We start from the raw sequence: 23,762 nt of genomic DNA on the forward strand, positions 1-23,762 counted from the left end.
TAATAAATTGATAAAATAAAATAACACAGTAATATTCTCACGACGTTTCGGCTACAACACAAACGGCCTTCAGGTGAAGGGACGAGACTGTCTGGAGGACAGCGCTGGAGTGAAAAAGCCACGCTCAGATCGCGAACTTTAAGCTGTGTGAGAAGAAACAAAGCGCCTTGACAAAGGAATTAGCATAGAATTTAGCATTGAAATGGCTGAGTGATTAGCCTGTGACTGGTCACAGAAATGGCTATGTTAAAGTTAAAGCATACACATCCACAGAGGTACCCCTTGACAAAGGAATTAGCATAGAATTTAGCATTGAAATAGCTAAGTTAAAGCATACACATCTGCAGAGGCACCCCTTGACAAAGGAATTAGCATAGAATTTAGCATTGAAATAGCTGAGTGATTAGCTTGTAACTGGTCACAGAAATAGCTATGTTAAAGTCAGAGCATACACATTCCCAGAGGCACCTAGTACAAATCAAACAGGAGAATTTAGCATTGAAATAACTAGGCGAATTTAGCATTGAAATAACTGAGTGATTAGCTAGTGACTGGTCACAGAAATGGCTATGTTGAAGTCAAGGCCTACACATCTGAGCTATTCACAGTAACTGGGTATACACTACAATATATAATGAATACTATATAGTGAACCAATAAAAAACTAAAATATAAATGACCTCAATGTTATCAATAAACTCTATATATTCTCCAATCAGCTAAGCTACCAACAATAAGTCGTTATATATCACAATGCTATATGGCGAAAAAATGGGTGGATTCTTACCCTCAACTTTAGCAACACGGATATCTACGGGCCCCGTTCAGACGGACGAGTTCATCCATGGTCGGAATAGAGGAGGGGGAGAGAGACAGCTGCGAGGCGCTGTTATACTCCATGTTGTAAACCATAACATTAACCGTGGTGTGAGAGGTATTAAGAGTCAATGCCAGCGAAAGAGCTGCGGTCTGAAGGTCATCGTAAAATACAATTAATTAAGAACGGAAATGGTTTAAAACATCTTTCCAATGGTTACTAAGCCAGAATCCATCTTCTCGGTTGAAATTGTCTCTGTGCTTGTATATGTGAATGGCCTCATGAACGAATCTCCCATGGTAGCCGGTTGGTTTTCAAAGATCCTCCGTCTTGGAGAAGTCAATGTCATGTGAGCCCACTGAATTATAACAGTGATCTGCCATGGCAGAGGAGTTCGTTCTACCGTGTTTCAAGTCTGCTTTATGTTCGCGGATGCGGTCTGAAATATGTCGTTTGGTTTCTCCAATGTAGCTACTACCACAGAGGCACTTTAGTTTGTAAACGCCCGGGTACTGTATGTCTGGAACAGCATCTTTTACATATGGAACTAGATCACGGATTTTATGTACTGTGTTGAATCGGACCTGGATCTTGTGTTTATTCAGGATTTTGGAGATCTTTTTAGTGACCCCTGCAATATAGGGTAAGGTGATGGTTTTGAGTGACTCCACAAGAGGATCCTTCTTCATGACTGGAGTGATGGCTTTGCGGATTGTGTAGTCGGAGTAACCATTAGCCCTGAGAGCCTGGTGTACGTACTTGAGTTTACTGGTAATGTGTTCCTGGTCGGAAATGCATTGGGCTCTATGGTATAGAGTCTTGATGAGGGAGTTCTTCTGGGATGGATGGTGGTGGGAATCCGGTTTCAAGTAAGCATCTGTGTGGGTAGGCCTTGACTTCAACATAGCCATTTCTGTGACCAGTCACAAGCTAATCACTCAGTTATTTCAATGCTAAATTCGCCTAGTTATTTCAATGCTAAATTCTCCTGTTTGATTTGTACTAGGTGCCTCTGTGAATGTGTATGCTCTGACTTTAACATAGCTATTTCTGTGACCAGTTACAAGCTAATCACTCAGCTATTTAAATGCTAAATTCTATGCTAATTCCTTTGTCAAAGGGTGCCTCTGCGGATGTGTATGCTTTAACTTAGCTATTTCAATGCTAAATTCTATGCTAATTCCTTTGTCAAGGGGTGCCTCTGCGGATGTGTATGCTTTAACTTAGCTATTTCAATGCTAAATTCTATGCTAATTCCTTTGTCAAGGCGCTTTGTTTCTTCTCACACAGCTTAAAGGTCGCGATCTGAGCGTGGCTTTTTCACTCCAATGCTGTCCTCCAGACAGTCTCGTCCCTTCACCTATTGAAGGCCGCTTGTGTTGTGGCCGAAACGTCGTGAGAATATTATTGTGTTATTTTATTTTATCAATTTATTATTTTATTCTCATTCTACGTGACTTTACCGAAAGAACCAAAGAAGATGAATCCTTGCAGTCACGAAAGCTTTAAAAAGGATGTATACTGTTGTGTGTACACCCCGGATACGGGGTGTAGTACCAGCCCTAGTGGGGGCTTGGGTGAGCCCTGGTTAAGCGCGGTGGCACCACGCACAGCATGCGGTGCGGGCTCCCGTTGAGAGCGAGAGAGTGTCAGCCAGCTGGGGTTACGTTGGGGGCATGATACTCTGGCTTACCTGGGGACATGTGACCGGATGATACTGGAGGGGGGCCACCGGTGGAGGGGCCAGTGGGTGGTCACATGGTCCGGGAGGAACTCTCGAGAGCCTTCGGGCAAGGGCGAGAGAGATCGAGAAGGTGGGCGGGGCGAGAGGCGGAGCCAGCCCCAGCCCGACCCGATATAAGGGGGGGCCCTGTGAGGGGCTCGGGGTTCTTACTGTTGGAGAGGCAGGAGATCCACGTCAAGCTTGAAGAAGCCTCCAGTCACGCGGTCCGGGACCCAGCTTGTGGTCCGGACCGGGATAGCGGAACCGTGTCTAGTTCCGCCGTAGCGTGTTTAGTTGGGTGGTCACCACCCGATGGTATGTTGTGTTAATGCAGTTGGAGTTTTCACATAATACATACAAGTTAATTTCCTTAACTGAACATCATGACTATTCAGAGCAGTAATTAATAGTGACTGTCAGAATACATTTTCCCCTTTTAAACATGAAAAAATTTAAATATAAGCAGTGATATACGCTCTCACGAACCTAAATGAACACATTTAGAAATATAAAATGGTGATATTGAGATTGCATGGAAACAGTGACAACATGCATATGAGTGAAACAAGAAGGGTTAGCGCCAACATTATTTACAGCAACATGAGAAGTTGTCATAAAATTGGATTCAAGGATCAAAGGTGTAATATTATTAGGGAAAACATTACTCTGATAGCTATCGTAGCATTCCTACTAATTGTTATGACTTGTCATAATAATTAGTAGTCATTCTATTGTTATGACTATAGTCATAACAATGAATAGGAAAGCACTACAAGGAAATTCTATACAAACTTAATATAGAAGGATGCAAAGTGGGGCTCAACATAAATATAAGCAAAACAAAAGCCATGTATAACAAGTTTGCGATGCAAATGAAGATGTGTCAGGAGATCCAACTGGAAAAAACATCAGATTACCTAGGGTAGTTATTTGAATATATGTTGAATTTCTTTCACACCATAAGTAGCCAACTATCAAAAAATGATTAAATATATAACGGTTGTGAGTCCTTTGGTAAATCAGATCTTAATAATGGAAAGCTATCCATAATACAGGTTTTTGGGCAAGATCGCATAAATATAAATGTGTCGTTAAAGCTGCCACCGATACTGCCACTACCGACATCTTTAGTACCAGATGGTAGCTGCAGTACTCATGCTGAATAGGCATACCTTTGTGATGTGTTCCCTGAATGTTTGAAAAATTGTCAATTCTGTCTGAATTGACAATTGGGGTCATGTGTTTTTATTGAGTTTGTCAAATTGTATTTTTAATGAAATGCTGTGGAACACATTCCTGCGGAGGGAGCTGGTAGGAACGTTGGGTTGCTCGTTCAATGGCCAGGGTCAATGGCGGCACGTGGTGTATTCCGCAAATATGCCCAACTGTGTGGGCGGGCACAAGCCAGGGTGAGTAGGTTAAACGTTGAGTTTTATAAGGGCACCACGGGGTGACCAGTCCCTCCCCACCCAGCCCCACCCTCCCCACCTAGCCCCTCCCCACCCAGCCCCTCCCCACCCTCCTCACCCAGCCCTTCCCCACCCTCCCCTCCCTGCCCAGCCCCTCCCTGCCCAGCCCCTCCCTCCCCACCCAGCCCCACCCCTCCCATTTTTGGATGCACGACGGACGAATACAATAATCCCCTGTAGGCTGGTGCAACCAGAGGTTCCGATCAGTAAAACCCCCAATCAGCATATCAACGTGACCACAGCTGGAATATCTATTATGAAAGTTTGTACCACTTCACTTTAGCCAAACACACGGACGTGCTTGGTCCAGTTAGATATTGTTCTCCCTTTCACTCCCGTAAGTTTTTTGTTGTTGTAAAATCTCTTCACCAAACCTTGCAAGAGAACGCTTTTATGTAGGTTTAAAAGTCACTTTCAACAATGAAGTTTGGTGACCCTCACTGTGCTTGTCTGGAGTGATGTCATGCTCAACATACAAAGCTTCAAACTCTTGTCTACCTTCAGGAGTCTGCTAAAGGCACCACACTTGTTCAGACTGACACAGGGGGAACCATATGCCTGTGCTCCATGCCCTCGAGTTTGCGATCGAACAGCGATTTGTCCGTTTTCACGAAATTTGCGCTCCTTCCATATTGTAGTATTAATGTCACTTGTGACATTGGGCCTTGGGTGTGTCTGCATGGAACATCTTTTAATGAGACATGCATGGACCTAAAACTCTTCCAGAGTTTTAACCCACAGCTAATTTCTTCATGCACCTCTGGTGCCTGCTTCTGTAAATTTGTTTTCATTTTGCACAGCTTGCTTGTGACGTCTGCGGGAGCACCAATCTTTGTAGCAGTTCACGTAGAATGTCTTCTGTATTCATCTCAATAATTCCCCAGTAGTTTTACCCTTGAACATCAGCTGAATCAGTCTGAAGATTAAAATATGTTTGCAACAATCACAGAATGATGGTTATATGTATTGTCTGTTTTTTGGCGAGTGATCTTATCAGGTCTTGATTGAGAACAACTAGGCTCCAAGTGTTGTCCTCAGACAGCCAGAGCGCTATAATGAGCTGCTCATAATACTCTTATATAAGCGCGCAACTTTATTTATCTGTGATGAACGCTGCACTTTCCGTTGTTTTCATGCAGTGGGCACTGCAAACCTTACGCGCCCCGTGCATGAACGACGGAGGCGCAGGGACAGACGTTCGATTACGTTGGAATCGATCTGCAGACGGCGGTCTTCTCGCACGGCCAGCTCTATGTCGCCTTATTTTGATCCCGCAATCCCAAACAGGTGAAAGTCCGCATCGAACCGAACCCCCAGCAAGGCTATCGACTTAACAACGAGCGAAAATTCACACGAAATGTCGTTTTCAATGAAATCTTCCAGATGTAAAATTATATAAGATTTTAATGAAGAATTAAAATAATCTAATTCAAAACAATACAATTCAAAGATGTTTCATTTTAAAACTTCAAACCGGAGCATCGGGTGCTTGCGTGAATGCATCGTTCGTGTGCAATTTTTTTGTGAATTTCCTGGCCCAAGGCTGTAAATGGTTGTGAGGAGCGCCGCAGGTGCCCCCGAACAACCCGAGTGGTATAATAAGGACCTATGCTTATCCAGTATCAGTCGGGCAGACTCAGGTGAGAGTCTAATAAGAAAAGCCGGTTTTACTCTTACTTGCCTGGGGTGACGGTGTTTTGGTGTATCCGAATTTTGACGTTAGCTATTCCTGTGCTGCTTAAAAGCAGTATTCCTGCCCGTCACGAAGACCATTGTCATTGCTGCTGTGTGTTTTGGATAACCATGATTGCTAAATTCAGCTATTCTCTTGAACTAACATTGCCCGTATTTATATAGGAAATGTAGATTGGGTGCTTTAATGTATTTGTCATGGAAAATTATTCCTATATCCTGTAATATTTTTAATTTAATTGGTATCCTAATGAGGTATCATTTCAACATTTGTATGACATTCTATTGATGTCATACAAATGTTGAAATGAGCAATTTGCATAAATGTGGCTTACATAAATAATTTTTTAATAAGATTAATCTATTGACTGTTTTTGTGGGTTTTTTTAATGTGTGTGTTCGTTAGTCATTGATGTGTTTTTATTCGGTGTTGTATGGGGAGAATGTTGAAACAAATGGCGTATTATTGTAGAGTTAATCTCGCAAACGCAAAGACTTGCATTGAGTATTATGAAGTTTCAGGCAATGCCAACACCATTATTATGCTCTTGGTGGATTGTGGAAAATTTATTAATGAATGGACATGCAATAATCCACCAAAAAATAGTACGATTTTGGCCTATCAGCCAAACGTTCATTCTGCATTGCAAATTTAGACAACAGGTGCATTAAAATAATGAAAACACAGTGTATGCTGATTCTTAAGAACATCTGCTCACATTCCAATTACTTTAAAGCACAACAGATAATGCAGGCACACCCTCGCTTTGCGCGACCCCGTAGAAGGCTAATTAGCTATCGCCCTTTTCGTTCTGGAGAACATTTTTGCTACGAAAGAAAGTTAATTTATACTTACAGTTCAGAACACGCAGCAGCTGCTGGCCGTACAAACGTACCCACTTCCATTATTCACTCGACCAATGAGAGCGACGCACGCTGAGCCAACCAGCCTTCCCCCCCCGCGATTAAATGAACACATTTACTAATATGAGCCAAGAATGTCTGTGTAACGCGCGTGACGTCACTCCACGTCGACCAGCCCCCCGCATTAATAATCATGAGTAGGTGGGGTCCTCCACTAGGACCCCCCCCCCAATAAAGAATCATGAACGGGTGACATCACTCCGCATGGAGCACCCCCCCTCATTAATAATCATGAGCAGGTGACGTCACTCCACATGGGGGGGGGGGGGAGGCGCCTCCTCCCCCCTCAGGGTCAACTTATAACCCTCACTACAAAGGCAGAACCCTCACGTCATGCGATCTCCGTAACGCTATTGAGACATAGAATTCAAAAGGACGTCTTGATGAACAAGGGATTCGAACTTTTAAATCATGTAAGTCCGTGTAACCGCGGCCTTACAAATTGCATAGGAATGGATGCAATGAATATGATGTTGCGGTCTGCTTTTCGCTTGAATATTTCAGATTTACTGCAATACGCCCGTCCTTGGATGGGCTTTCGGCTAGTCACTAATATAATGAGCCAAGATTTACTTAACTTTCGTGACTGCCGGAACTCATATTCTTTGGTTCTTTCGGTAAAGTCACATATAAAAAATAAAAAATATCATGACGTTTCGATTGCAACACAAGCCGTCGTTATCAGGAAAAGGGGTTAGCCTCGAAAGGCAAACTGTTTATAGGTTTGGAGATGGGCGTAGCCCAAGTGTATCAGCAGCACCAGCAGCATGGGCAGGAGAGCAATGCAGCAGCAATGCCAATGCAGCAGCAATGGCGATGCAGCAGCAATGGCGATGCAGCAGCAATGGCGATGCAGCAGCAATGCCAATGCAGCAAAGGGCCGCCAAGAAATCACTGCACCTGGCTCCACACACCACACTGCTGACGGTGGAGGTTGATTGCCAAGAAAACACAAGTCAAGTCATGACCCAAAGTGGTTGATGATATCTTTCCAATGATTGTTGAGTCTATAACCTTCCTCTCGGTTGAAATTGTCTGTGTCTGTATATATGGATGGCTTCATGAACAAATATTTGTTGATAGCCAGTAGGCTTGCAAAGTACCATCGTCTTAGAGAAATCAATTTTGTGTGAGCCAGCTGCGTTAAAATAATGATCAGCCACGGCAGAAGTATTGGTCCTACCGTGTTTCAAATCTGCCTTATGTTCATGAACACGGTCTGAGACATGTCACTTAGTTTCCCCAATGTAACTGCTGCTGCAGATACAGCTTAGTTTGTAGACGCCGGGATATTGCATGTCAGGAATCTTGTCATTCACAGATGGGATCAGATCACAAATTTTATGGACTGTGTTAAATCGGACCTGGATCTTGTGTTTATTCATGATTTTGGAAATGTTTGTTTACCCCTGCTATGTATGGCAAGGTGATGGTTTTGATTGGATCCTCAAATGGCTCTTTCCTCACGGTTGTGGTGATGGCTATGCGGATTGTGTGGCCAGAATATCCATTCGCCTTGAAAGCTTGGTGTTCATGGCCGGAGATAGGTGTTCATGGTTGGAGATACATTGAGCTCTTTGGTGTAGCGTTTTGATGAGATAATTCTTCTGGGATGGATGGTGGTGGGAATCAGGTTTTAGGTAGGCGTCAGTATGGGTTACTTTCCTGTCGACAGAATGGCTCAATGAGCCATCTGGTCTCTTTTTGATTAGGATATCCAAGAAAGGTAGCTTGCCATCCGTTTCTACCTCCATGGTGAATTTGATGGCTGGGTGTATGGAATTAATGTGGTTGAGGAATTGGTTCAGAGCTGGTTGGCCATGTGGCCAGATGACAAATGTGTCATCCACATACCTCTTCCACAAGGACAGGCATAGAGTGGATGCCTGGATGGCGTCCGTCTCATGCCACGCAAACTCTGTAACCCTATTGAGACGTAGAAGGAAAAAGGGTGTCATGATGAACATGGGATATAACCGTGAAATAAAAAAAGTCTGTTACCGGCCTTACACATGGCACACCAATGGATGCACTGAATATGATTTTACTGTCTGCTTTTCGCTGAATGTCAGATTTACTGCAATACACCCGTCCTTGGACGGGCTATAGGTTAGTTATTGGTAAGCACAATTACATAACAAACAATTTTTTTTTTAGCCAGGTGAGAACTCGCCAGACCAGGCTCGTCTCAGGCTCTACCTAAAAGAAACCTCGCCACAGAAATTAAGACTGAGGGCATCGCTAAGATCACAGAGGTCCTGGAGCTCTTTGAGAATGACCCGCATTGGATGCGCAGCAGCTGCCCCTACCGCGCTACCTTGTAGGAGGAGTAGAGTAGAATGCACTAATGAGTCTACAGTACATAATGCTTACTGATGTTATAATAAATAAATGTTATTTCTTAAATATTTAGTATTTTCTATCTTTTTTCTTACCTATAAAGGGCATTTTTTGTCTGTGCGGCCCAAACTTTTGCGAAGGATTTGGCTCCCAAACCGTGGTGTTTACGTTTAAAAAAAGTAGCCAGGTACTACGCCGTAAGCCCCGTGGTGAGCCAGCGCTATTTCGCTTTCCCGTCCGTCAACTTTAAAATCCATAAAGAAGGTACTCCACTTCGGCCCATCGTTTCCACTTTCAACTCACCCACCTACAAACTGGCCCGTTTTCTGTCTGACACCTTGCTTCCATTCACGGGCAAGTCTACCTCAGCAGTACGAAACTCAGCTCACTTGGTCTCTCTAATCAAGGGTATTTCACTGTCCCCAGATGATTTGCTCGTCAGTTTTGATGTAAATTTTGATTTAAAGTTTTTGTGACTGCAGTAATTCATATTCTTAGCTCTTGCGGTAAAGTCACGTTGAAGGGAAACAATAAAATAATAAAATATATATAAAACAATAAAAATTCTCACGACGTTTCGACCATAACACAAACGGTCGTCATCAGGTGTGTCGGTTCGCATTAATTAATTTATTTTTAAACGGTGTATTTATTTATTAAAAAAACGTCAGCGCCACGCGCAGCGATTTGGCAGTTTACTTAGAAGGACTAGTCCATCTATGTTCTGAAAAGAGGAGGGGGGCGACGAAAAATTAATGTATCCTGTCTGAAAGCCACTGTAAGCGTGAACAATCAATTAAGACCTGAAATGGTTAATCAAATCTTTCCAATGATTGCTAAGCCAGAATCCATCTTCTCGGTTGAAATTGTCTCTGTGCTTGTATATGTGGATAGCCTCATGAACGAATCTCTCATGGTAGCCAGATGGCTTGCAAAGAACCTCTGTCTTGGAAAAGTCAATGTCATGTGAGCCTACTGAATTATAACAATTATCTGCCACGGCCGAGGTGTTGGTCCTACCGTGTTTTAGGTCTGCTTTGTGTTCACGAATGCGGTCCGAGACATGGCATTTGGTTTCTCCAATGTAACTACTACCACAGAGGCAACTTAGTTTGTAGACACCAGGGTACTGTATGTCCTGTCCGGAATCACATCTTTTACAGACGGAACCAGATCACGGATTTTATGTAATGTGTTGAAACGGACCTGGATCTTGTGTTTATTCAAGATTTTGGAGATCTTTTTTGTGATCCCCGCAATGTAGGGTAAAGTGATGGTTTTGAAAGGCTCCTCAAGAGGGTCCTTCTTCATGGTTTGAGTGATAGCTTTGCGGATTGTATAGTCGGAGTAACCATTAGCCTTAAGAGCTTGGTGTATGTGCTTGAGTTCACTGCCTATGTGTTCCTGGTCAGATATGCATTGGGCTCTATGGTACAGAGTCTTGATGAGAGAATTCTTCTGTGATGGATGGTGGTGGGAATCCGGTTTCAGATAAGCATCCGTATGGGTAGCTTTCCTGTAGACAGAGTGGCTCATTGAACCATCAGGTTTCTTTTTTATTAGGACATCCAAAAAAGGTAGCTTGCCATCTTTTTCGACTTCCATGGTAAATCTGATGGCTGGGTGTATGGAATTGATGTGGTCGAAGAATTGGTCTAGAGCAGGCCGGCTATGTGGCCAGATGACAAAAGTGTCATCCACGTACCTCTTCCATAAGGTTGGGCGCAGAGTGGCAGTCTGGATGGCGTCAGTCTCAAATTTCTCCATGAAAATGTTAGCTATAACCGGAGATAGGGGGGAGCCCATTGGGGTGCTCTCAGTTTGTTTGTAGAAAGTTCCATTCCAAGTGAAGTATGTATTGGTTAAACAGTGTCTCACCAGGGGGGGTACCTCAGTGTTTAGTCCTTGATGAACCAAGTCTTCAATGATTGCGATGGTGTCAGGTACAGGAACCTTGGTGAATAAGGAAACTACATAAAAACTGACAAGCAGGTCGTCTGGGGACAGGGAAATACCCTTGATTGTCGATACCAGGTGAGTAGAATTTTGTACCGCAGAGGTGGTTTTTCTAGTGAAAGGACACAGGATTTCAGACAAAAAACGAGCCAGTTTGTAGGTGGGGGAGTTGACAGTAGAGACGATGGGACAAAGGGGTGTATCTACCTTATGTATTTTTGGTAATCCGTATAAGCTTGGTGGCCTGGCAGCAGAAGGTTTCAACGAAAACTGTTTAGATTGATCAATTAATGCGATTGAATCAGAAATTATTTTGTTGGTTTGTGTGACGAGGCTGTTGGTGGGATCTCTTTTTATTTTTGTATAACTACCATCGTCGAGTAATTCTTTAATTTTGTTGTTGTATTCTATTTTATCCATGATAGTAGCATTGCCCTTGTCAGCTGAGAGGACTACAATGTCATCCCTCTTTTTTAATTTATATAATTCAAAACGCTCATCTTTGCTGAGGTTGCTAGCTGGCATCTTAGCGTTTTTGAGGGTTGCAGCGATTTCAGATCTTGCTACGTCTGCAGCGATGTGACCCAGGCCCCTGAGAGCAACGTCTACTTGGGCAATTATATCATTAACTGGTATGTGTTTAGGTGTGACTGCAAAGTTTAGACCTTTAGCTAAAACGGATTTCAGACCATCGGAAATAGAACTGTTACTGCGATTAATTACGACTTTGTTAACGTCTAACTTTTTGGTGTGTGGGTCCAGTCTTTTGTTGAAGAGGAGGTTAAATTTGGAAATCAGGTTGTCCTTACATTTGGTCGACATAGCAGCTGAAGAGGCAGTCATATTGTCTACATGTTCCCAATCCGATGTGGACATTGTTGCCGTCAATGATAAGTGTGATTTGTAGAGTGTCTTGTCTAACTGGTCTAGTTCGGTGCGTATAAGTCTGATTTTTTCTAAGATAAGAGCTAAGCTAGTTTTGAAAATAATTCGTTTCGCATTAGAAGAAGTTACAGCAGCGGAGGTCAGTGTAAATGCGATTGGTATTACCCCAGAGTCGCGGCATCTCTTCAGAAAGGTGAGAGACTTGATCAGCTGAGCCTTCTTATCCCGGAGTTTGTTGAAGGATCTAAAAGTTATGTGGAAACCCTCCCCGTAGAGGCGGTTAAATTTTGATTTAAAGTTTTCGTGACTGCAGTAATTCATATTCTTAGCTCTTTCGGTAAAGTCACGTTGAAGGGAAACAATAAAATGATAAAATATATATAAAACAATAAAAATTCTCACGACGTTTCGACCATAACACAAACGGTCGTCATCAGGTGTGTCGGCCCGCATTAATTAATTAATTTTTTGACGGTGTATTTTTATATAAAAAAACGTCAGCGCCACGCGCAGCGATTTGGCAGTTTATTTAGAAGGACTAGTCCATCTATGTTCTGAAAAGAGGAGGGGGGGGGACGAAAAATTAATGTATGCTGTCTGAAAGCCACTGTAAGTGTTAACAATCAATTAAGACCTGATATGGTTAATCAAATCTTTCCAATGATTGCTAAGCCAGAATCCATCTTCTCGGTTGAAATTGTCTCTGTGCTTGTATATGTGGATAGCCACATGAACGAATCTCTCATGGTAGCCAGATGGCTTACAAAGAACCTCTGTCTTGGAAAAGTCAATGTCATGTGAGCCTATTGAATTATGACAATGATCTGTCACGGCCGAGGTGTTGGTCCTACCGTGTTTTAGGTCTGCTCTGTGTTCACGAATGCGGTCCGAGACATGGCGTTTGGTTTCTCCAATGTAACTACTACCACAGAGGCAACTTAGTTTGTAGACACCAGGGTGCTGTATGTCCGGAATCACATCTTTTACAGACAGAACTGGATCACGGATTTTATGTAATGTGTTGAAACGGACCTGGATCTTGTGTTTATTCAAGATTTTGGAAATCTTTTTTGTGATCCCCGCAATGTAGGGTAAAGTGATGGTTTTGAAAGGCTCCTCAAGAGGGTCCTTCTTCATGGTTTGAGTGATAGCTTTGCGGATTGTATAGTCGGAGTAACCATTTGCCTTAAGACCTTGGTGTACGTGCTTGAGTTCACTGCCTATGTGTTCCTGGTCGGGTATGCATTGGGCTCTATGGTACAGAGTCTTGATGAGAGAATTCTTCTGTGATGGATGGTGGTGGGAATCCGGTTTCAGATAAGCATCCGTATGGGTAGCTTTCCTGTAGACAAAGTGGCTCATTGAACCGACTATACAATCCACAAAGCTATCACTCAAACCATGAAGAAGGACCCTCTTGAGGAGCCTTTCAAAACCATCACTTTACCCTACATTGCGGGGATCACAAAAAAGATCTCCAAAATCTTGAATAAACACAAGATCCAGGTCCGTTTCAACACATTACATAAAATCCGTGATCTGGTTCCATCTGTAAAAGATGTGGTTCCGGACATACAATACCCTGGTGTCTACAAACTAAGTTGCCTCTGTGGTAGTAGTTACATTGGAGAAACCAAACGCCATGTCTCGGACCGCATTCGTGAACACAAAGCAGACTTGAAACACGGTAGAACGAACTCCTCTGCCCAATTCCCCCCGTCCAGCTTCACGTCCCTCTCCTAGCGTCCACGCAGCGCTCCCCGCCTCTCTCTCCCCACTTGCCCCTCCCCCCTCTCTTACCTATATAACCTCTTACCACGGCATCTCTCTCCCACTAGAGCTAAAAAAAAATCCTCACCTGATGATGATTGCTTGTGTTGCAATTGAAACGTGATTTATTTATTTTATACCTACGTGACTTTACCGAAAGAACCAAGGAGTATAACTTTAAAGTAGGTTAATTAGCGATTTAGTGCTGTTTTCGTTTAATTATTTATTACTGAGCGCGTGCTTGACCATACCAACTCACGTGCCTTCGGTGGGGGGGGGGGACTGCCCCTACCAAGTCGCACGCGTTCTGTGGGGGTGAAGGGCCATTTCTCTTTCGTGCTGACACTGAGCGAGGTAATACACGCGAATTTAGAGCTCCCTTCAAACATACAGCTATCTTATTTCTCTCATTTCTATTACTGTTTTTTTCATAATACTGCGTACACATTAACCAATGTTTTATGACGGTAAATCTACACGATGCGACACGCTTTTTCCCCTGGCAACTTGCAGTTACATTTAATTTTCTTAAGACAACAAAGTCCAGCCAATGTGTCTTTTTGCCCACAAATTTTCCTGTTGTGAGCACGACTTTAAGTCACACTATTATTGCTTTGTTTACATTTATTTTTCGCTTTTGCTCGCTGCTAATTGTTCAAGCAAGACGTTTCATTACAGCAAATATACACTAGTACAGCCATTGTCTCTTTTGCCTCGCAAACTTTTCATTATCTGAACGGTCGTGAGCCTCGCATAGGTCGACTCAGCTTCAAATGAGAACCTGCTGCGATGTGCAGTAAACATCGGCACCGGGGACTCTAATTTATTTATTATTTACACTGTTTATTAACGCTTCTGCAAATTATATTGCAATGCATCACCATTAATTAAATTACTATCTCCATTTTGCATTCGCTGTACAAATTACAAACCAACATGCCAGCAACAACGTCGTCAACGTACTTTTGTACTTTTTTTAACGCATTCATTTAACTTATTTCCAACTTTCCCCAACGTCACGCACATTGCTTCTTTCGTTACTGTCACGTACATAGACCAATTGCCATGCCATCTTTAACGTTACTACGGAATATATTAATACAAATACTATTACACTTTTAAAGTACAACACTTACCTACACTGCAGCCTGCTTCTTGATCGCACTCGGTGTACTGGCAGTCTTTACTGTCCACTGTTGCCTCGTCACTGTACTGGCAGTCTCTTATGTAGACTGTGCACATTTTTACGAAGCCGAGCCAGTGTACTGGCAGTCTGTAATGTGGCCTGTTGCCTGCTTATTAATTAAAAGTCGGTGCACTGCCAGTCTATTATCTACACGCTAAATATTGATATAAGGCACGGTGAGTGTATGCCAGTCGATAACGTCGACTGTTGCCTGCCTATTCTTAGTTCTTTCGGTAAAGTCACGTTGAAGGGAAACAACAAAATAATAAAAAATATATAAAACAATAAAAATTCTCACGACGTTTCGACCATAACACAAACGGTCGTCTTCAGGTGTGTTGGTTTGCATAAAATTTTTTTAAACGGTGCATTTATTTATTTATAAAAACGTTAGCGCCACGCGCAGCGATTTGGCAGTTTATTTAGGACTAGTCCATCTATATTCTGAAAAGAGGAGGGGGGAGACGAATGTTTTTTATAATGTATGCTGTCTGAAAGCCACTGTAAGCGTGAACAATCAGTGGCTTTCAGACAGCATACATTATAAAAAAATTCGTCTCCCCCCTCTTTTCAGAATATAGATGGACTAGTCCTAAATAAACTGCCAAATCGCTGCGCGTGGCGCTAACGTTTTTTGATAAATCAATAAATGCACCGTTTAAAAAATAAATTTATGCAAACCAACACACCTGAAGACGACCGTTTGTGTTATGGTCGAAACGTCGTGAGAATTTTTATTGTTATATATATTTTATTATTTTGTTGTTTCCCTTCAACGTGACTTTACCGAAAGAACTAAGAATATGAATTACTGCAGTCACGAAAGCTTTAAATCAAAATTTGTTGCCTGCCTCTTTACCTCGGTCAGTGTCATGCCAGTCTTTCATGTAGACTGGAGCCTGCTTTTTAAGGTGCTGACCCTTATGCCAGCATATGATGTCGACTGCAGCAATGCTTATGTTATTGAGTCGGCGTACTGCCAGTCTATAATCTAGAATGTAGCCTGCTTCTTAACTAAAGTGTGCGTACTGCTGCTCTATAATGTAGACTTATTCTAGCTTATATCTTCAATGCATTTCTATTGGTTCGTTTGCTCACCTCACGCTCTTCACTGATATGTGGTACTGCGATGTTGATTTCTTTGTTATACTGCTGAATACGTTGGACTTTCGTTGCTACAGCTCATTACATTTCGTCTATCATTTTGTTACATTGTTGGGAAAATCACCCTTTTTACATTTGGCACACTGCAGCTTTTGTTTCAACATTCACCTGACGGAGCGAGCACATTTACTCTTTTTTTCAATTTTTTAAGCATTCACCTAATTAAACTGCATTCCTTACATATTTATGACACTGACATTTATTTGACAACTTTATTTCAAAATCATACAATTTTATTTATCAAACAAGCTTTTCTTTACTCTGGCGTATTATCACAGTGCCTGCCGACAATGCAGTTTTTCGGTAAGAGAGACATATTGTGCCTTGATACCAAGACAACACCATCAAACGAATTCCTGAGACAAACAGAGCATATGATGCCCTACATTACCCCATGATACTGTGGCAAGTCCAAGATGGGTACCACGTCCAGATTCCTCAAATTATTAAAGCTACAGGACAAATACATCCTCACAAAACTGTCTCCTCTAAAGACTTCTATTCCTTCATGATCATGGACAGAGAAGGAGAAAACCCCATATTTGCAGTGCGCCAACCTCTTCCACCAGTAAATTGTTGATGAGTATGCCAAAATTGAGAGTGAGCGCCTTCTCTACATTCAACTCCATCAAAAACGCCTGCATGTAGAACAGTATGCTCATCTCAGGGATGCTATCAATGCCGACGTAGATGCAAACGCTCAGAATGTGGACAGATTAGTTATTTTGCCTTCATTCTTCACAGCTGGACCAAGATACATGCATGATAAGACTCAGGATGCCATGACGTACATCAGCCAATACGGCAGGCCCCATATCTTTATCACCTTCACTTGCAATCCTAAATGGAAAGAGATCCAGGTTGAGCTTTATCCAAACCAATAGCCAACAGACAGACATGACATCATTAAAAGTTGATTAACTCATGAGGTTTATTACGACTTAGGAAGGTGGCGTCTTTGGAAAGACAACATGTGACTTGCACACCATTGAGTGGCAAAAAACGTGCTCTTCCTCATGCTCACATTTTGCTATGAATGAGGGAAAAAATTCATGCAAGTGACATTGACACATTTGTCAGTGCTGAGCTTCCTGATCCCCATCAAGACCCTGCCCTATTTGATGTGGTCTGCAAGCAAATGGTCCATGGCCCATGTGGGCAGTTCAAACCTAATTCGCCATGTGTGCAAGACCGCAGGTGTACCAAGAAGTATCCACGAAATTTCTTGGAAGACACTCAGTCGGGCCATGATGGCTATCCTCTATATCGTCGCAGAAATACTGAGCATGGTGGATTTGAAACAACGCTCAGACCTGGCACTAACTCTGAAATGAAGGTTTACAACTGGTGAATTGTTCCGTCTGCCCTCTTCTGTGCAAGATCTTCGAGGCACACATTAATGTGGAAATCTGCAATTCTGTGAAAAGTGTGGGTCGATGTGTGTGTGTGTCTTTTTCGCCTGGGCAACGCCGGGTACTTCCCGCTAGTTTGTTATATATTTAAATATTTACCACCTGTATTATGATTCTTTTACTATTAGTAGTAGTATTATTCCACAGTTGATGCTGTTGGCGGAGGACAGGGCAGGATTCAGTTTGGAAAGGCTGGCCGATATTGATTTATTATTATTGTTATGAACACAATACCGCAAGGAAGGTCTTGTATATCGCTCAAACAAGATAAATAACGCTGTCAAGAACGCATTGATGAGTGCTCACTTCACCAGGAACGCATCTTGAGCGCCAAGCGAGGTCTGCGTGTAATGATGTTATTTTTTTTACAAGCAAACCTCACCGAGTCCTAAGACACTTTCAGGGGGGTCCTGCTTGGGATGGAACCAATTCCTTAGTAATACGTTGTCTGCTTTTACATTGGATGTTAAAGTTTATTTGATGTCTTTTACAAGAGTAGATAATTGTGTCGGCGTTGTGGTCCAAAGTTGCAAAATTCCTCAAGTTACCCACAAATTACTCAATTTGGATTACACATAGCAACCATGCCCCCCTACTGGCAGACTAATGCCCCAGGTCACTTGCAAATAAGATGATCCTGGTCTCTTTGAGCTCTATCATTGGGGTAACACTGCAATCTGCACAAATGCATCACGATCCCGCTTGGTGCACAGTGATCTCCTGGCCACTGTGCTACCCTTGCAGGTTGTGAGTTTAACTCCCATAACAGAACCTCTTCCACCACAACCCTGCCTTCAAAGTGGCAAATTTCACATATGCGTCACCATACCTTTCGGTGATTTGTGGCCAAGTACAGTGGTGCAGTTTAATTAAGTAAAAGTGGCATTTCTCGCATCCTAACGTAGTGCATTTGTGAACAGAGATTTTTCCTCGTCTTTCTTTATTTGCTCTGCTATCATGCTAATTATGCAATGAGCTGGTTAAGCAGTGTAGAGGTCTACTTTGAACTGCCAGATTGGGCTCTTTTAATAAGACATTGTGGCCTCGAGCAAATTATGACAAACCACAGGTTTAACCAAAAGTGTTCGAGTTGTGTTTTGTATTCCACCATTTTAGCTTCATTCTTATTGTTTGTCAATGGTGCAACTTGGCATTGGATGGTGTTATTTTCTTAAGGTAAATGGATCATTATGCACCATCACTATTTTAAGACACCTCCGCCAGCTTTGAACATCATCCTTACCATTGATTTGCCGTGATAACAGAAATATGTCACGGTTCGAATGTGAAAGTTGTTTGAGTGTCTGTACGAATGTGCCATCCTGTAGTCATGTGACATTTACCAGCCTTTAACATGCACACGTGAAATGTGTTTAATTGCCATTATTTGCTTTAGTTTATGTTTAGAAATGGTAATTTTCATGATATGAAAATCATCCAGGACGGATGCATACAGACGAATATTCCAAACGTCAGAGCTATCCTTCCGCCAGTGACTGGAGGTGCTGTGCTGTCCGTGCAACCGACTGTGCATGTCGTACAACTCCTGAAATGCATTAAAAATTGAGATGAAGGAATGTAGGCCATTTTTTAAATTAAAAGTGTGGCGTATTTGAGTGTAACATGGCTAGCTATAAATGGTGCAAAATAAATTAAACATACACACCTATGTAAATGCATTAAAAACAATATTTCACTTTTTCACCATTGCTTAGTACCATGTGCTGTGCATGCTGTGACCATGTAATTGTGCGTTTAACAACTCTGGTTTGACTTAATTTTAGACAAATGCGCGCAAACAAAGTATGTCTTCACGGTAACACCACACACCCAGATTGCAATTGTATGGCCCCAGTTTTCGAACACTGCAGTCTGTATCCTTGCCAGAATGCAACCACTATGTATTCATGAATCTTCCGTCAGGAAAAAAAATAATTTATATTGCTGTGCTCCAGCAAGCATAATGTCCAGCTCTGTTGTTTGTCTTGAGAAATTCTACATGTCCATAGCAAGGTTATATCGGACGATTGAACTAGACATATTTTTACAGCTTTGTGAAGTTGTACTTATCTAGCTCACCCCAATAGAACGATGGGCTGAATCCGTAATGGTTGGGATTGAAGCTTGTGACAATGAACTACGAGCCCAACCGTGCCTTACATTTGATGCATATACATGTACACGCAGGTCTTGGGGGTTATTTAGCCATGCTTAACCATGCCGGTCAATCGGGGGGTGGTGATATATTATCCATGTAAAACTGGGCATTGTACATTTTGTGAATCCTTCGGTGATTTCGACACGAAGTGCCAGGTTACGGTGTTTACAGTGAGTGGTGGCGTGCTCGTGTCTTGCTAACGTGCAGGGTTTAGTAAATGTAACTTAAAGCTTTTTTGTTTAAATACTCCGTTCCATGTAGCTTCACACACACAGTATGCAAGGGTGGGGAATAAAATGTTTTTTTTTCACTCTTTGCCACTCTGTGCCTCACGGCCACTACCGTAGCCGCTCTTGTTAGTCAACCAAAACACCCCTGAGCACTTGTGCCTCATCATTGTGGGCCCATGCCTTAAGCATACATTTGCACGCCAGTGAGCCGGTGGTTTTATTGTAATAACTGCACTGCATCTATATGTACATAAATTAGCGATACAAAACTGCACGTGTACGTTTTTAAACTCCCCACTTTGTCCCGTTGCAAGGACCTTCGTGAAGTCAGCCTCTCTCCTAGGGTTTGATTAGCATAAACATAATTTACATATTCAAAGCATGTAATTAAGGGGAGTTGGTTTTCGTATCGTTGCAAGTAATTAAGTGCTCCGAAGATAAATCACCCTCATTCCTCCCTTGCCTAATTAATATTCATGAGTTATGTTTGATTTACATATTCAAGTAGGTTCCTAATTTTGTCCCTGCTTAATATGCATCACAATTTGCATATGAATGAGTCGGTATATGGTAATTACTTGCAGAATGCCCTGTCTAATCAGCAGCAGATGTACTGACATTTGCATATCTGCTAATGAAGCGAGCTGAGAATACTCCGGGAGGGAGTGGACATGGAGGAAATGGGGAATAGGAAGTGATTTAAAAGAAAACATTTTCGCGTGGTTTTTTGTGTGCAATTACGACATTGCCGTTCTTTGAGTTGAGCATGAGAAAAATTGTTGATGGAAACGTTTGGCAAAGAAAATTTAGAACAGACACTGAAAGCAATGCTCATCCAAATGTATGCAGATTAAAGCCGAGCATTGATGAAACACATTGGTCAAACACTGGCTGTGGCTTTCATATTTTCCTTGTGATTTGCTGCTTCACTTGGTTATTTTTTTATGTTATGAAATGTTAATAATGGCAAAGCACACAAGACTTCATTTATACGTTTGTATCGCAAAATAATTTTTTCGTTGATAAAATATGCATTGCTATACATGCATAAGCAATAAACGTTGCTGAAAACTTCACCTTGAAATAAAATAACGAGTAATGTTGAAAGTTAGTTTTTTTTATGCCACAAAGCAGCAGATGGGCTAATTTGCATATATGCAAATGCTCACTTTGACTAACGACCTTCAGGGAGTGAATTCGGTGGTTGGATTATGCAAATGACCTGGTTAATATTCAGGTCGTTAGGGAGGCGCTTATGCAATTATGTAAAAGTACCCAGCCAGTGCCGGAGGTTAACCCCTTGGTCATCCCGTGGAGTTGCTTTGTAGGCCAGTCTCAACCCACACGTGTGTGCTTCCAGTCAAAGCTTCACGTTAGTCCCTGCCCTAACGCACAAGGCCCCCGCCACCTTTTGCTACGTCCCCTAGCTTTTCACGGGTTTCTTTTTTTCTACGTGAACATTGCAACATGAAATGACAGAGTGGAATTTTTTATGACTTTTTTTTCTCCGAAAGGTTCGTAACATCCCGTCTCATCGTATCAATTTCGTGATTATTTTTCTAAAACCGACTCGTATTCTGACGAGGAATTGCATGCTTAATATTGAGATTGGAGGCGGCTGCGTGGCTCCGAGGGTAAATCACTACTGTGATCCTGAAGTTCAATCCAGGCAAGCCAACTGATTAAATGAAGTTCTCAAGTGTAGCGAGCTGATGGTCGCAGGCTGGATCACCAAGGGCTAACCAAAGAAACGTCACATTGAATTTGGTTCTGCATGTAATGTTTCAAATTTATAGCTTTGAGATGTTGAAATATCGGTTTGACTGTCATGTGACAAGCATTACTCAGTGGCAGCTGCCTCGTACTCTGTGTGGACCCAATGGTTACTTGTCGAGATCGAAGACTGAGTGGTAACTTTGTGATACGGTTTGCATGGGCTGTTCTTTAGAAGAAAGTGTTTCTGCCAATAAATCCAAATGTATATTTAGGAACGTGATATGGCACTGATGGCATAATTGTGTGAAATTGAGCAAAAGATAACATTTACAATGGAGATTTAATTTACTTTACTGTAAATATAGTTTTTTAACATCTCTTGAAACGATTGATAAACTATACCCATTAAGTTCGCCATGACTATATCCATTGACAGTGAGTGAGCAGTACACATGGTGAGTGTTTTTGTTTTACGTTGCAAATGTCAGCTTGCTGCAAAATATGTTGCCTGCTTCTGACAGACTGTCTCGGCAACACATTCCATTTCCTTCTGCAGTAAAAACCGAGGCGAGATGCATTCTCATTGTTGCGTTAGAGTGTGGCTGATACTTCTGATGTGACTGTTTTTTTCAGAAACCTTATTTGGCTCAAGTGTCGGAAAAACTGAACACTTAAGTCAGGGTCACAGTTAAAATGGCTTGACTTATCTGCTTTAGTGAGATGCAACGAGCAGCTCTTTTGTCAGGACATTTGATCTTGGTGTATCGCCCCATCAGTATATGCAAAACAATGAAATTGCATTACATAAAACGGATATCTCTTGTAGGTTTATACCAAGACTGCCCAATGCTAGCGAACATGATTTTAAAGTTTTGTGGTTTTGTTAGTGATATATTGCTTTCATTAAAACGATTGCTACATTGATATCACTGCAGTGTCCTTGTATTTCACATCATGAGTGACACTACGTGGACGTCACTAGATTTTTTTAAGTTATTGTTTCTCAATCTTGATTTGAAGCTTTCGTGAGTGCAGGTTCTTTCGGTGAAGTCACATAGGTAGAAAAATAATAGATCACGACGTTTCGATTGCAACACAAGCAATCGTCATCAGGTGGGACAACCACAGCAAGAAAAAACTGCTGAAGTAGGCGAGAGATCTGCCGTGGCACAAGGTTATATAGGCCTCGGAAGTAGGGGGGAGAGAAGGGGGGGGGCGGGGAAAGGCGGGGCAGAAAGTGGACCCCTCGGCAGCACCCGGGTCACTGGAGAGAGATCGGAGAGAGATGCACAAAGAGAGAGAGAGAGAAAGACACACAGAGAATCGGAAATAACAGCTGACATAGGCAGGTAGGACGGAAACATCACAGTCAGTTAAGACTTTACCTGGTTAATAACGTCCTTCCAATGATTGCTCAGTTTGAGAAAAGACCTGATGGCTCGTTGGGACACTCTTGTCTACAGGAAAGCCACCCACACGGATGTCTATCTAAAGCCTGACGCACACCACCACCCATCCCAGAAGAATTCCCTCATCAAAAAACTACACCATAGGGCCCATTGCATCTCCGACCAGCATCACCTAGCTCGTGAGCTGGAGCACGTACACCAAGCCCTCAGGATGAACGGATATTCTGACCGTACAATCCGCAAAGCTGTCTCCACAGCTATGGGGACACAAACACCTGAGGATCCAACCAAAACCATCACTTTTCCATACATAGCAGGGGTTACCAAAAAGATTTCCAAAATATTAAACAAACACACGATCCAGGTTTGTTTCTACACAGTACACAAACTCCGTGATTTGATCCCATTTGTAAAGGATGTGATTCCTGATATGCAATACCCGGGTGTCTACAAACTGAGTTGTGGCTGCGGCAGCAGTTACATTGGGGAAACGAAACGACATGTCTCGGACCGCGTTTGCGAACACAAGGCAGATCTGAAACACGGTAGGATCAATACCTCTGACGTTGCTGATCATTGTTTTAACGCAGTGGGCTCGCATAAAATTTACTTTTCTGCAAACCCACCGGCTATTATCAGAGATTTGTTCACGAAGCCATCTAGATATATAAACACAGACACAACTTCAACCGAGAAGATGGGTACAAACTGAGCAATCATTGGAAGGACGTTATTAACCAGGTAAAGTCTTAACTGACTGTGATGTTTCCATCCTACCTGCCTATGTCAGCTGTTATTTCCGACTCTCTTTGCATCTCTCTCCGATCTATACTCCAGTGACCTAGGTGCTGCCGCAGGGTCCACTTTCTGCCCCACCTCCCCCCCCCCTTCTCTCTCCCCCCCTGCAACCA

The 23,762-nt window shown here is 42.4% G+C and overlaps 1 protein-coding gene across 11 annotated transcripts in view; it reads left to right on the top strand.

Annotated features, from left to right (window-relative positions):
- The window catches only part of POU2F2 (POU class 2 homeobox 2), a 111,361-nt gene that overhangs the window by 13,030 nt on the left and 74,569 nt on the right, over positions 1–23,762 (top strand). The gene's annotated exons all lie outside the window — the stretch shown is intronic.

This window comes from Petromyzon marinus, chromosome 2, assembly GCF_048934315.1.
Source record: "Petromyzon marinus isolate PM22_M1 ecotype Great Lakes invasive population chromosome 2, UKy_Petmar_22M1.pri1.0, whole genome shotgun sequence".
NCBI classification, from domain to species: Eukaryota; Metazoa; Chordata; class Hyperoartia; order Petromyzontiformes; family Petromyzontidae; genus Petromyzon; species Petromyzon marinus.